This window comes from Monodon monoceros, unplaced genomic scaffold (assembly GCF_005190385.1).
Source record: "Monodon monoceros isolate NGI ecotype Baffin Bay Population unplaced genomic scaffold, NGI_Narwhal_1 Super_Scaffold_13, whole genome shotgun sequence".
Taxonomy (NCBI): Eukaryota; Metazoa; Chordata; class Mammalia; order Artiodactyla; family Monodontidae; genus Monodon; species Monodon monoceros.
In genome coordinates, this window is record NW_021703769.1 from 64,516,268 (window position 1) to 64,531,016 (window position 14,749).

At 42.2% G+C, this 14,749-nt stretch overlaps 1 protein-coding gene across 1 annotated transcript in view; it reads right to left on the bottom strand.

The window, feature by feature from the left end:
* The window catches only part of DCUN1D3 (defective in cullin neddylation 1 domain containing 3), a 35,566-nt gene extending 20,985 nt beyond the window's left edge, over positions 1 to 14,581 (bottom strand). Inside the window, exon 1 of the mRNA XM_029221665.1 lies at positions 14,454 to 14,581. The gene's annotated coding sequence lies outside the window, so the exon portion shown is untranslated. The remainder of the gene's footprint in view (positions 1 to 14,453) is intronic.
* Between the last annotated feature and the right edge of the window lie 168 nt (positions 14,582 to 14,749).

Consider the following 14,749-nt stretch of genomic DNA (forward strand, 5'->3'; position numbering starts at 1 on the left):
GGTCTGGCTTAAAAGAAGACAGCTCATTTCCCATATATGCTTCCCCATTCAATCTTTTGTGATATAACATGTCATGTAGCCTCTATAAAACTCATGGGAGAATGAAAGTATAAAGGACAAATGATGTTAGTATTATTAAGAAGAGAATTTGATCTTCCAGATCCTGTGAAAGTGTCTTAGGGATCCTCCTAAAAGAGTCTCTGGGACTGAGGCTGGTACTCTTGATATTCCTATTTTACAGAAGAGGAAATAAGCTCAGAAATAAAGTACCTTACTCAAGTCCCTACACTGTAGCACAGACAGAGAAGCTCAGCCAACATTCCATCAGCTCCCCCAGTTTCCCAGCCTCTTCAGTTAGATGGGGAAATGTATCTATTTCTGGCCAAACAGCTGTAGGCAGAAATGACACAGTGAGCTGTAGACAGATGTGACACTTATTTCCCAGCCCAAGCACAGAGCTGGCATATGACATCCCAGCCATCTCTTCCCTTGCCATGGTGACCAAGACAGTTCAGCACACGATACAGCACACGACAGTGGAACCCCTATCAGCTTGGGTCCCTGAGGGACTGTATGAAGCAGAGCACCCTTGAGCCTAAAACCCATGTGGGACATGCAAGCAGTAAACTTTCATCAGATTATGCCAAACTTTGTAAATTCTAACTCCCTAATTTTACAGTTCAGCCCCCTGCCACCTTTACTGCAGTATTCTCACAGTTTACCTACTTCTGGGATTGCTCCCTCCAGCGTCTTCCACACTGCCACTGGATTGATCTTTTTAACACACATAGAGCCCGTGTGAATATGCCACGTCCCAACTCAAAATTATTTAATAGCTCCCCTTCATCTACAAAATAAAATCCAAATTTAATAAGGCATACAAGGCTCTTCTGAATTTGGCCTCAATTACTGTCATTCTCCCACTCTCATTCCACATCCCTCAGGCATACTGAAACATGTGCCATTCCCCAAGATGCCATGGCCTCTCATGCCTCTGTAGTTTTACACATACTGTTACCTGTGCTTGGAATGCTTCCTCTCTCTAGTCTTGGTCTTTTGAGCCCAGGTCAGATTTTACTTCTCACAGGACTCCTCTCCTGACTCCTTCAAGTTGACCTAGACCCTCTTTGTCCCTTCACACCTTCATTTATAGCACTAACATTTTGGGCACAGGTTTCACAACATTTTCTATTTGTTGTTCTATCTGTTTTCATATCATAAGGTCCTTAAGAACAAGGTCCACAAAAGGCACTCAAATTTACTGGAATGAAAAACTGGCAACATATAAACATATTTATTTTTCCTGAAGCACCATGCATCCAATGCTAGAGTTCACCCTTAAGAAAAATTCAGATTACACATACTTCACTTTGAAGTCAGTGATGAGAGAATCAAGTTTGGAGGCCAAGATCTAAAAGACAAGTTTTGAGTTTCAGAAGTTCTCTGTGAATGATCCACATTCCATCTGGGAAAGCTGGTTCCTTGCTCATATGTCTAACTTGAAAACTACATAGTCTGGTTCTTCTTAGAAAATAGTTTGTATCTGTTTGGAAACCTTGAGTACCATTCAAGTGTGTTTTTAAAGGTTTTGTCCTGTTAAGCCTCTATTGTAATCTTTTGCTTAAGCAGCCTGAGTCAAAAGTACTAAATACTTGGAGATGTTCAGAACTTGGTGTTGAGTGAGTCAATTTAAGCATTGTATGCAAATAGTAAAGCTTCAAATCAGAAAAAGGAGGAGCTTAGGCCAAACTGCTCAGAGGGAAGGAAAAACTGCTTCCAAATGGGGAAAAGGCTACAGGAAAAGATTTTTACCTGTTGCTTAACTTTTTATTATCTCTTTCTGCTACGCCACAGAATGGTTGTGAGCTGGAAACTTAGAAAAGCAAATGTTCTGATAAATTAAGCAATTCCGGTTCTTTGACAGGGAGGTTTAAAGTCAAGAGTTAAAGAAAGTCTTCGAGTACACCTTTTTTTTTGACTTGAAGGTAACCATGAAAGTTCAAGTTTCCAGCATCCTAAAAGGGCTCTACTTTAGAGGTGAAAAGACTCCAGATGAATTAAAAGGTTAGTCTACCATAAGAAAACCAAAGTGGTGCTGGAAACATGTAAGAATGGTCTGAAAAACATGTAAGAATGGTCTGAACTCTACCACTATGTTTGCACATCTTTCATTCTGACTCAAAATTATATTTATCTTTTTAAATGTATGGTCTTGAATGCTTATACTTCTATGGGGATTATACTACCACGGAGATAATTATTTGTATGATTGGGAAAGAATAGTTTTTTATGTGGCTTTCATCTTTAAAAGCCCAACTATTCAGCTGCCCTCAAGAAATCTTAACCAACACTCATTGATCCAATGGCAATTTCCCAAGAAGAGAAGGTATTAAACAACCTCACTCTAGGTCTGCAAATCCTAGTCTATAGACCAAAGGTAAATGTCACAACCCCTGCATATCCCCTTTCAGAATATCTCCACACTCATTAGCAATTATCTATAAATAATGACCAGCCTCTGCACCAAGGGAAATGGACTCTGTCAGAAACCTGACGTCTACCTTTAGTAAGGTGGGTCTTGTGAATCTGTGCAAAGGATGAATGTCATGCATGTCATGAAACAGATTTTAGTAAGAAAAGAGATTTTTAATCCTGTAAAATATAGCCCTGAGTACAGGCTTTTACCCTTTTCCAATGTGCCAAATAACACAGGTCACTACTTCTCAGGAGAGAAGATAGTATGAGTGACAAAACCAAAATTTACAAAGTTTGAGAGTTTCTGGCTTGGAACATTAGATTCCACCTCAATCGGGAAACATCTTAGAGTTTCTCATCATGAAATCATGTCGAAACTTTGTATTAAATAAATGAAGAAGGAAAAAAAATGGAGAAAAAAAATCTTGGGTTACATCACTGTCACCATTTTGTTCTTTTTTAACCTAACCTTGACTAGATAACACAGAAAGATAACAGACTTGGAACCATCTTTATAGCAATTTTTAAAAACTACAATTTGAAACATTCAATAGTTTATGACAAGGAGCTATACCAGATGCATGGCCCTTTATGTTGAGGTAACTATAGAACAAAATCACTTGCAGAACAGAGGCTAACAACCAAATGTAGATAATGAAAGATGACAGCGTTAATATACACAGAAAGTGTCAAGGGAACACAGGTAATTAAGGCTTAAAAAAAAAAAAGAAAAGAAAAACTCAAGGAACCATAGACTACATCTGAAAGCAGCTTTCTTGGCTCCTATTATGCAATCAAGATTTCATTCTTATTCTGGGTTTTTGCTTAAAAAGAAAGTACCTCCCACAAGTTTATTTCATTTCTACCACTGCTCATTTTACTTCTCAAGACCCCCAGTACACTGAGTTATGACCAATACAACAAAAAGTGAAATGAAATTTTAAATAAACCTTGCCTCAGAGTTTATCTTCATTTTAGGGCACACATCACACTGCACCTTTAAAGTAGCTAACAGCAAGAAGTAACGTATAGATCATTAGAATGCGACAGAGCCTCGGCCTTCCAGAACCTAGAACACATGCACAGGCATGTGTTCAAGAGACAGGGATGGCCTTTTCTCCCTCCCCAACGAACAAATGGAACCCCTAACTCCTACAATGGGGAGTTCCAACAGCAAAGAGTGAAAGGAACTAAAGATCAATCCAGATTTCGAGGAAATTCCTAAAAGTGAAAGAGGAAGCAACATTATTCATTTTTTATTATTTAAGAAAAGCCACCCCCACTAATGTCTACGATAATTTAAACTCTACACAACCAACTTATGGGCATTTTCACCATGAACGCACAAATATAAATCTGTCAATTTGCTTGAGTTAGGCAAGTTTTTAAAGTCACTCAAATTTAGACCTGTCCTGTTGTGTCCATCACCACAAAGTCTTCATGAAGGTGCCACATCACTGCACTAGAATTAGAGTCTCAGAACTTATAAACTTCAGCCATTCCTACACAACCTTTATGATCTTACATATCCATTTACCATCCCAACTACTGTTCCCCTAAGATTTTTCTTAAAAGCTTAAAAAAAAAAACACATCCACTTTAAGTATCACCCTAAGCGACATCATCCATGAAGTCATAGGTCTAATATGCTAGTTATGTTTTCATTAATACACATTAAAATATAGAATAAGCGAAAAGTATTCATCCAGCAAAAATCATCTCATGTACCATCAATAGTATAAAAAACACACCCTTGCATGCTCATTTCAGCAGCACATATACTAAGAATGTAACCAAAGCCACACTTTGGGAAAGTGATTTAGTCCCAAATCCTTTGTCGCAGCTAAGGAAACACTCAAAGAGGGGCTATAGCTTGCCCAAGGACACATAGAACTGGTGGCAGAGTCTAGACTAGAATCTAGTACTTAGTCCAATGGTGGTCCACTAGAATAGAATCTCCAGATGGGTAAGCTACAAGGAGAATTAGACCTGGCCTTTGGGGACTTCCCCAAGAAGTGAACCTCAAGCAGTTGGTAAGCCCTTTGCCAGTGGATCCGGGTTTTTCATTTTCTCCAAGAAGCAACACATATAACATGATACTTGCCAGCTGACTCTCAAAGATTGTCTGGACCGACTGAAATAAATCTGTTGTTTCCTCCCCAAAGTCTCATGCGGTTTTGCCCAACTCATTGAACCTCAAGGCATACTGCCAATGACAAAAATGTCTCCTGGATCAGTTTCCCATTTTCTTTTTTTTTTTTTTTTTTTTTTTTGCGGTACGTGGGCCTCTCACTGTTGTGGCCTCTCCCGTTGCGGAGCACAGGCTCCGGATGCACAGGCTCAGCGGCCATGGCTCATGGGCCCAGCCGCTCTGCTCCGCAGCATGTGGGATCTTCCCGGACCGGGGAACGAACCCGCGTCCCCTGCATCGGCAGGCGGACTCTCAACCACTGCGCCACCAGGGAAGCCCAGTTTCCCATTTTTTGATGCAACAATATTCTAGCCACTGAGCCCCTGACCCCGTTGCTAGATTCATGCATGCTCTATATGGTTTCAGGAGGAAGATTTTCCATCTCTGGGTTTTAGGCCAGCTTTGGAAACAGGCTGGAAGTTTCCATTACAGAGTTACTCCTGTATTTCCCAGATACCCAGAGCAGGTTTTATTTTCGAGTGATAGATAACTTGTGTCTACTGTGTGCCTAGCAATGTTTTATACACTGTCCTATACTTCCCATATAAGAGAAGGTAAAATGATATAGTTCCTGGCCCTTTGGGAGCTGCCAATCCCTGTCAGCTTAGCTATATATGCATGTAGCTAATAATAACTAATGTTATTAAATGTTTATCTATATGCCAGGCAATGTGCCATGTCCTGCAAATGTACTGTCTTACTGACTCCTCACAACTACTTACTGTTATTATCCTCACTTAATACATGAAGGAAACAAGGCTTAGAGATGTTAAGTGGCTCATCCAAGGTCAAGTGGCAAGCCGATGGTAAAGTTCAAATGCAAACCCAGACTCCAGGCCGAAGCTCTTAACCAGCACACTATGAACACCTGAATCTTTGAAGTCACACTGAAAGGAAACGTGATTTCTGTATATCTGATTTCCTATAAGTAAGCTCCTTTCTTGCATTAGGGAGCTGTAGAGGTAGTGCACCTGATAAATTCAAGAATATAGAACACATTCTAGGAGTGCCATTTCATACTGATTGAGGGAAGAGTTTGCTCCTTGTAATCTGAAGCTATGCAATTTGCACTCTCTTGACACACCCCCCAAAAAAACCTCCATCAAATTAACAGTAAATGCATATTGTTACTTATCATCTAAATCAACTTTAGGTAACCTTATTCCTACTTATGGGATGCAAAACTGGAGTATTAATGTGATGTAATAAAAAATATATTTGGTCTTTGTCCCCAGTTCCTACCAGAGCTCCTAAAACCCTTGGAATTTCCTTACTGATAGGCTCCTTTGTTTATCATAAGGAGCAGGGTTTGGACCACATCTGAGTTTATGCTAAGAGGTGACTCAGGGTGGGCCCTTTTGATAGTTTTAAGAGAGATGCTGGCCACACTAGAAAGACCAGGCACATGACTGGAACTTTCAGGCCCACCTCCAGCCCATAAGGAAGGGAAGGGTAGTTGAAGTTTCATCACCAAAGGCCAATGCTTTAATCAATTTTGCCTACACAAAGGAACCTCAATTGAAATTGAAACAAGGCTAGGGGAGCTTCAGGGTTGGTGAACACATTGATGTGCTGGGAGGCTGGCATGCTCAGAGGGGACACGGAAGCTCTGTGCCCCCAATTCAAATCTTGCCCTATACATCTCTTCCATTTGGCTGTTCCTGAGTTATAACCTTTATAATGAAACTGTATTCATAAATATCATGTTTTATCAGCTCTATGAGTCATATGTTCTAGCAAATTATCGAACCTGGGGGAGGGTGGTCGTGGGAAATTTGTACTCTGCCAGGCAGAAGTGCAGGTAGGTAACTTGAGACCTGATACTTGGGGCTGGCACCTGAAGTGGGGCAATCTTGTGAGACTGAGTCATTAGCCTATGGGGTCTGCACAAACTCCAGGCAGTTTGTGTCAGAAGTGAATTGTTGGACACTCAGTGATGTCAGAGAATTGTTGCAGGAATGACATAATTAACCTCAGAAAAAGAGGTCCACATTACAACCAACTTAACTGATGCTTACAAGCCACCTCCGTACTTGATCTAATCATTAAATCTATAGCTGTCACCAATTCAGAGTAGTGCCTGCTGTTTTCAGCACTAGAAGGAAATTTGGCCTTCTGTCAGATCCACAAGAACCTGGTAGAATAAAATTTCTTATAAATGACTAAAGAATTAATTTGACCTGCTAAAGAGACCAAGGAATGTTGTAGAAATATGGAGTCAAAATGTATTTTCTTCAATTAATCATTTTAGTTGTGATTTATTTCCCATTTATTATAGTCCCTATAAGAGAATCATGAATTACCTCAATAGTTTATATGTAACTGTTCCCTTTGGATAACAGACATTGTTAAATGACAATCACCACCACCTAGTATTATGTACTTTAACTCAAACTCTAACAGACCCAGGGACATTACATTCCCTCTTGTTTACCAACTTCTTATTTGTCAAAAGCAAAAGTCAAAAGAGAGATCTCAAAAAAGTTAGGCCAGTACTCCATAAGCAGTCAATCATGACCAACTAGTCAATCTTGAAGATCAATCTGGTCAAACCGGATACTGCATCCCTGCACTCAACCCTCCCCATCAGGAATACATTTTCCAGTCAGGGGAGAGAGTACTGTGGTCAGGGTCCTGGTCAGGGCCAATGAATTACTCAACTCCATAGGTCCCCATCCCCCTCCCTGTGAATGGTGTTCCCTGGCACTGGGCAATCTTGTGGGCCTGCTCCTTCCTCACCCACTCTTCCCCCATCAAGTGCCATTGTCAGCAATTTCCACCCTTCCCCAGCTGGACCATCAATGGGCATTTCTCTTCACCCTGTACACACAGCCCACAATATCACCACCACCACCCTGCCCCGCAAAGGCCGGCTCCCTTACGTGTTCTCCTCCCCACAATGGAACCCGCCTATCTAAATGTCTCTAGAAAGGTCTTTAGACTTTTCTCTTTCATAAAATGTTAGTAAACCCCCAAGCAAATTTCTCCTACCATAGACATCAGCTATAACCAACTGTTTTGAGTAAATGACTAGACAAGTGACTAGTTATTTCAAAGATAAACTAATTTACTAGGAGAAAAAGAACCACAGAAACATTCTTTAAAATGAACACAGAACATTCACTACACATCACTCCTCACTTTTGAATTACACTCACTTAGAATAAAGAAAATATCACTACAACTGGGGAAAATGCCTCCTTTGAGGACCTGGAACTTCTAGCATGTCCACAATCCTGCCACCTAGAACCCATGCTGCCAGGGTCCCAGCACCCTCACTGCAGTGTTATTCCTCGCCTTCCCTTCCTATTTAAAGAGGAGCCACTAGGTAGTCATCAAGTAGATATAAAGTAAATGCTTAACTGAAAACAAATTTGCTTCACAGATTTTTTAGAAAAAAGAATATGGTGATTGTAGTTATTTCCACAGAGCCATTCTAAAGCTTTTCTGTCAGTGGGTATACCTGGATTTTCCTTTTCAGATTCCAGGGCAGGTCACTGGAAATGGGAATATTCAGGTCAGCACTTTTTTTTTTTTTTTTTTGCAGTACGCGGGCCTCTCACTGTTGTGGCCTCTCCCGTTGCGGAGCACAGGCTCCGGACGCGCAGGCTCAGCAGCCATGGCTCACGGGCCCAGCCGCTCCGCGGCATGTGGGATCCTCCCGGACCGGGGCACGAACCTGCGTCCCCTGCATCTGCAGGCGGACTCTCAACCACTGTGCCACCAGGGAAGCCCGAGGTCAGCATTTTGCACAGGCATTCTGGACAGCATGCCACTAGCTTATCTTAAGAACTTAGAGTGATAAAGCCTCCACTTCTGTTTGAAAGTACTATCATCACTTTCAGAAATATTCTGAGGAGGAAAGGCCAGCTACTTACTAGTACTATTACCATCAAAAACTTCACATACGTTTCAAAACTGGTTATAACGATTTTTCTCTGAAAGAAGAGTAGTGTGTGACAAAATGTTTGAGTAAAGAGCCAGTAATACAAAAGACCAAACACCAGGGATTCAATTAAACTCAAACTCCATTGAGTGCCTACAATGTCATATTTGAGGCAATGTAGTAAATGAGAAAACAAAATTAGTGCAGAGAAAGTCCTATTCTAGTCCTGTAGCTGCCAGTACCTTGCTCTGTAACTTTAAGCAAGTTTACTAACCTTTCTAGATTTCCATTTACCTACTGCTTTTTGATCTGTTTTCAGCCTCAAAACATTTTGACTGAAATCTTACGGGGAAACCCAATAGAACAGAATATCAAGGTACCTTCTGCAGAGTGAAGCATGGTGGGGGGGGGCGGGGCAGTGAAGTAGAAGGAAGACAGTGGGATGAGGGGGCATACGCCAGAAATGATTCCTGAGAGGGCTCCGCATAGCCCAGTTTAAAAGACTATCATGCCAGATATTCTAAGGTTCTTTGAGGATCTTCTTCCTGCTTCTTCCTTAACTGGAGAAAGAATTAAATGCATTCAATATAGTAAATGCTATGACTGAGTCTTATTCAGAATCAAAATTACAGGTCACACACCAACCCACTTTAGGCAAACACTGCAGAATCCAAACCCTTCATCAACCAACAAGAGCTAAAAGCTATAACCAAACCCTGCGGTCTTGATATGGTGGAAGCAATCTACTACTAAAATAAGGAAAGCAAGTTTTTCCAACACACTGTGTCCTAGACTGACCAGCAGAGATTAGGGCAAAAATGAGAAGTCCTACCCTATGCAGTGATGCTATCCAAGATCCTTGATTAGTCATCATATATCTGGTCTGGATCTCCAGGCCTCAGTGACAGAATTATTTCCAGTCCCCAGGTCCTGAGGCTGAGCCCTCCAGCAGCGCAGGGAGAACAGGAACATGGATTATGCTTCCCAGCACTATGCAACCTAAGCTTCCACGATGCAATTCAGCCTGAAACCCACCAACACAGCACGGGTCAAAGGACACTCCTGAGCAAGGACAAGCCAGCGGGAAGTCAGGAGTCGTCAACATGATGCCTACTTTTTCGTGTAATCAGGTTGGTATCAGGGCACTGGCCATAGATGGCTTACTTTGCTACAAGGGCTAATTACCACCTCAAGATTCCTTGACTGAGCTTCCCTACTCTGATGTATGGTATTTAAATAGTTTCATTTGCACACATCTTAAAGAAGAGGATTTGGCATTTCCCTCCTCCCATTTTCTCCTTTCTACATATCACAACTTCAAAGAATTAGAGTTTGAGCCACTTCCACTAAATTAATATGTTAAGTTCTTATTTGTAATCATTCACTAATCATTCACCTAGAAAAACAGATACAAGAACTAGTAAAACTAGATTTTAATTGAAAGACACTAACTCAATAAAACACCCTGGTCCATTGTGCAGAGAGCTTCAGAACACTGTTCCAACATTTAGGGAGAATTGATCCTGGTTCACTGGTATCAACATCTGTAAATAGACACAAAGAGGTAACTGTAAGTTATCAAGAACTGGGGAAATAGGAGTCACCACATAATTACCATTGTTTCAATCTGAGTTACCACATCTTCATCTTAAAACAACTGGCAGCCAGTGTACAATTAACTGTCCTTACTGTAAAGATATCAAAACAGTAGCAAAATAAGATTAATTTTAAGTCATCTAATGCAATGCATAACACCCACAACTCCAAAAGTAAGTGGAATCAACTCTTCTTTAAGAAGAGTTTGTCCAAAAGCCCTGGGAGTTTGAGAAACAAATCCACTAGTACCCTAGATTAAAAGGCCAGTTCAGGGGACTTCCCTGGTGGCGCAGTGGTTAAGATGCCGTGCTCCCAATGCAGGGGGCCCGGGTTCAATTCCCTGATTAGGGAACTAGATCTCACATGTGTGCGACAACTAAGAGCTCGCATGCTGCAACGAAGGAGCCCACGTGCCATAACAAAGGAGCCCATCTGGCGCAACCAAATAAATAGATGAATATTTTTAAAATAAAATAAATAAATAAATAAAAGGCCAGTTCAGCTCTGAGAATCTAAATTCATTTAGATTTGTGGATTCTTTCCCCAAACACAATTAGTGGCCAATGTAGGAGTCGATGGCTTCTCCCTGTATTCAAGTCCCCTCCTGCCCATCCGCCCCTTTCACAAATTAGAAAAGAGCCACCAGTCTCCAAACTGGCTGATGAAATTTCAGCCTACAGGATAGTTTCATATTTGAGTTATAATAACTATTAAAATGAAGATGAACAGTGGACAGCTTAATAACAGCATTTAAAATCCAGCATTAGGATACAGAGGCCAAAATTCTTCAACCTAGGCCAAAACCATATATATATTATATATATATATTTTCAATTCTCAGTTTCTTACAGTTGCTCTGCAGTATAAAGGGTGGAGTCTATTGTTTGCCTGGTCCTAGCTGTTCACTTGCTTGCTAACTAAAAGACTTCCTATTCGCACTCAAGTTGGGATTCAGTAAGTCAGTACAGGCTCAACTCCATCCCCTTCATTACCCCAGGACTGCCCAGGAAACTATTCAAGTTATTTTTGATAATCTATCTACCCATGCTAGTAAATTACTAGAACCTAAAATAGGTGACAAGTCCAAAATTTCTGATTCATTTTTCCCAAACACTAAAAGGTTTTACTTAGCATTTCTGATACTAACTTTACTACAGATTGCCTCAGCAATATTTTAAGTCTCTCAACCGCCCGGCTCAAAGGGCCAATTCACTCAAAGAACACACTAGTCACTGTTGTGGTGTTCAAAAGAAGAAAACAGCATATTCTTTCTGTTGGCCCACTGTGTCATGGCTCAAGAGGGCCAAATCAAAAAGGAGTCCTGATTGGGCCTCTCAAGTGGACAATCTGGTCAAGGTGAGGCTGAAAAGCAGCTGACTGCTGGAGATGAATGGCCCCAACAGAAGGCAAAAGTAGGTTACATCACTTGGTTACATGCCAGCCCAAAGATGTCCACAGAGTGGGATTATGCCCACAATGGTCATTTATCTAATGTAATCCACTGAGTGTGGATTACACTGGATAAATGTAAACTTTTAGCACCAACCTACACCTCAGCTGAGTGTTATTAGTCATCAGGTGGATCAGACAAGAGTGGAAATATTGCAACATAAAACCCGCCTCCCTACAAAAAATAACTTCAAACTTAGATCCTAATGGTCATCTTTGTAGACCAACAGGGGCATATTATTATCACTTGCCCAAACTTCAGCCCCAAATTCACAGCTGGAAGCAAAGGAGGATTCATATACTAGAACACATTTGGGGTACTCATTATGCAATTTTTAAAAGTGTATAAGGCAAAATCCTGTAAGGAAAAAGGCAATCTCTCAGTTGAACATTCTGCTGAATTCTTAACACATGGCTTGAGATTCATCTGCCAGAAAAGACCCAGATGACCATTGCCTCCTCCTCTCCCACTCTCAGCAGGGTGACTTTTTTTTTCCTATAACAGTCCAAGAGTACCCTCAAAGTAGCGTGTGGTGAGACTCTAGGAAAGGCAACAGAATTAAAAAGGAACATGATTTTCTATTTCCTTCTCCTTCTTCCTCTTATTTTGCCTACCTATTCTGAGCCTGGCCTCCACCTCTCTGACCTAGACTCTTCTCACTCTCCTCTTTGCTCACTAGACTCTGCTATTACTGCCTCCCTACTCCCCAACCTCCTCCACCTCCCCTTTCTCCCTACTCCCTGGAACTTGCCAAACTCACTCTAGCCCAGTTTCTGCACTAGCTAGTCCCTAAACCTGGAAGGCTCCTCCCATATCTTTGCGTGGCTGGCTCCTTTTTATTTAAAGCTCAGCTTACGTGTCACCTCCTCAGAAAGGTCTAGACCGAATCCCAGTCAGACACTTTCTATCACAGCACTCTTATTTTCTTCAGCACTTATCAAAGTCCGATTTGCTTATTTATCTGTCCTCACCCCACAATCCGAGGTAAGCTCCATGAGAGCGTGGACCTTACTGCTATGTTCACCTTTGTATGCCCACTGCCCGAAATACTGGCTAGCAATTAGTAGCCGGTCAATAAATGTTTGTTGAATGAATGAATGAATTTTGGACTTTTTATTCAATGATTCCCAATCAGCTAAGGTGAGAACAGTAGTCATTTTTTTCTTTTGTTGCATTTCTGTGAAACATCTAAACATGCTGTTACTTGTACAATCAAAGCATTAAATATTCTGTTTTATCAGGCTTGAAAGCCCTGATGAGTAGGATGGAACCCGTTGTGACAATTCTTCTAGCAATATGCACATAAACTCAGTTACAGAGGAACAGGATTTACGGACACTTTCTATTCAAAGGATCCCTAAAATTTGGGCACCATCTCTTAAAGTTCTTTAGAAAACACAGTGCCAGACTCAACAGAGGATTTCCAAAGAAAATATCAACACCAAACTAGGAATCATTACACTTCACTCTGAAATCTCTACAAGAGGCTAAAGTAGCACTACTTTTTTTTTTTCCTTAAACCAACAGAACATCAACAAAGAGACCTTCTTTTCCAATCATTCTTTGCTTTCTTCAAATAATTTTTTTCTCAAATAATTTTCTCATAGCCGTTACTGGTTTGTATTCTTTCTTAAAACAAAACTAAGCAAATCACATTGTCTCGTTTAAGACCACCTATACACAAAGAATAAGCTAAATAAATAAGATGGGAATCAGCACAAGCCAAATGTGTTCACTGAAGACTTGTGTGCCAGACACGCAAATGGAGAAGATAAAAGAGCTATTGTCCAATTGGAGAAACAAAAAAGTAATATGGGTTTTCTGTTCTCCAAAGTGCATCATGAAGTGTGGGTGGAGAGAAACACAGAAATCCAGAATTAGCCTAACATCAAATCACTTTGGAAAGAGTTGACAACATTTAAATTCCTCACACACAAAGTATTTAGAGCAAGAGACCTTGATTCCTAGGCTATGATGCCATTTAGGAATCCTTGCAAGGGCTTTGGAATTCCAGTATTCATAGAAGAAAACGCTCATCTTAATCGGGAGTGACCAGGCATTGAGAGGTACTCCCGAAGACACACAGCTTGTAACTGAAGTATTACAAAGCTTGCAGTTAAGATCTGGGATGGAGGTGGAACACCAAATTCAAAAGAGGTAACCAAGATATCAAGTGCAATAAAGAAAAAAAAACAAACAACAACAAAACCCACCACGATTACCACCTAGCCACGGAGAACTAAAGTGGAAAGGAGGGGTATGCAAGGGAGAGGATGGGGGGTGAGGGGGTAACGGAAAAACACAATACATTTGTCACCCTGTCCCACTTCCTATACAGGATACAGGCAAAGCTTCCAGCCCCATTACCTCAGGCACAGATGGTTATCGTTTATAGCAAAGGTGCATAGGAAGGCCTCCAGGTCTGAGCCCCTTAATTCCAGGGCTGTTAATGATTAAAGAGAAAGATGGGGGTGGGGAGGGAAATGAGGGCGGAGGGAGCCGGAGATTCACCCACCACCTCTCGCTTGGGCTCCTACCTCACGGCGCTTACAAGGGGCAGAGGACCAGAGTCTGCACTCCCTTCAGGGCAGCTCAGGTCCCCAGAACCCCAGGCCCTGGATTGAGGGGTGCTGGCGGTAGGGAGGAGGGACAGTAGGTAAGTTTTCTGAGCCCTGCGGCTGACACGCCACAGGCTCCCCTCACAGCCTCCTCTCTTCCAGCGGGACCAGTCCAGACAAGGCGCCGATTTCCACTCCTCCCCTTCCACACCCCCCACTTTCTCGAAGGTACCCAACCCCCGCCCCTTCATCTCCCAATGCCTCCCCTTTTCCTCAACCCCCCCGCCTCAAACTCACAGCTGCTCCAGAGGTTCCTCCAGTCAAACCCTTTCTGGAAACGACGGCGGCCCGGCGGGTCCAAAACACCTACCATCCCCGCTCGCGTTTCCAGGCTCCCTACCCCCGCCGCCGCCGCCGCCGCCGCCCCCGCCGCCGCCGCCTCTTCTTCCACCACTGCCGCCGCCTCCTCTTCATCTGCGGCCCACCGGCGGGGGCCGCCCCGAAGCCCCGCCCTCTCCATCGCCTCCTGCATCATCACTTCCGGTAACCCCGCAAGCCGCCCGCTCCAGGACGCGGAATAGGAGGGGGGCGGG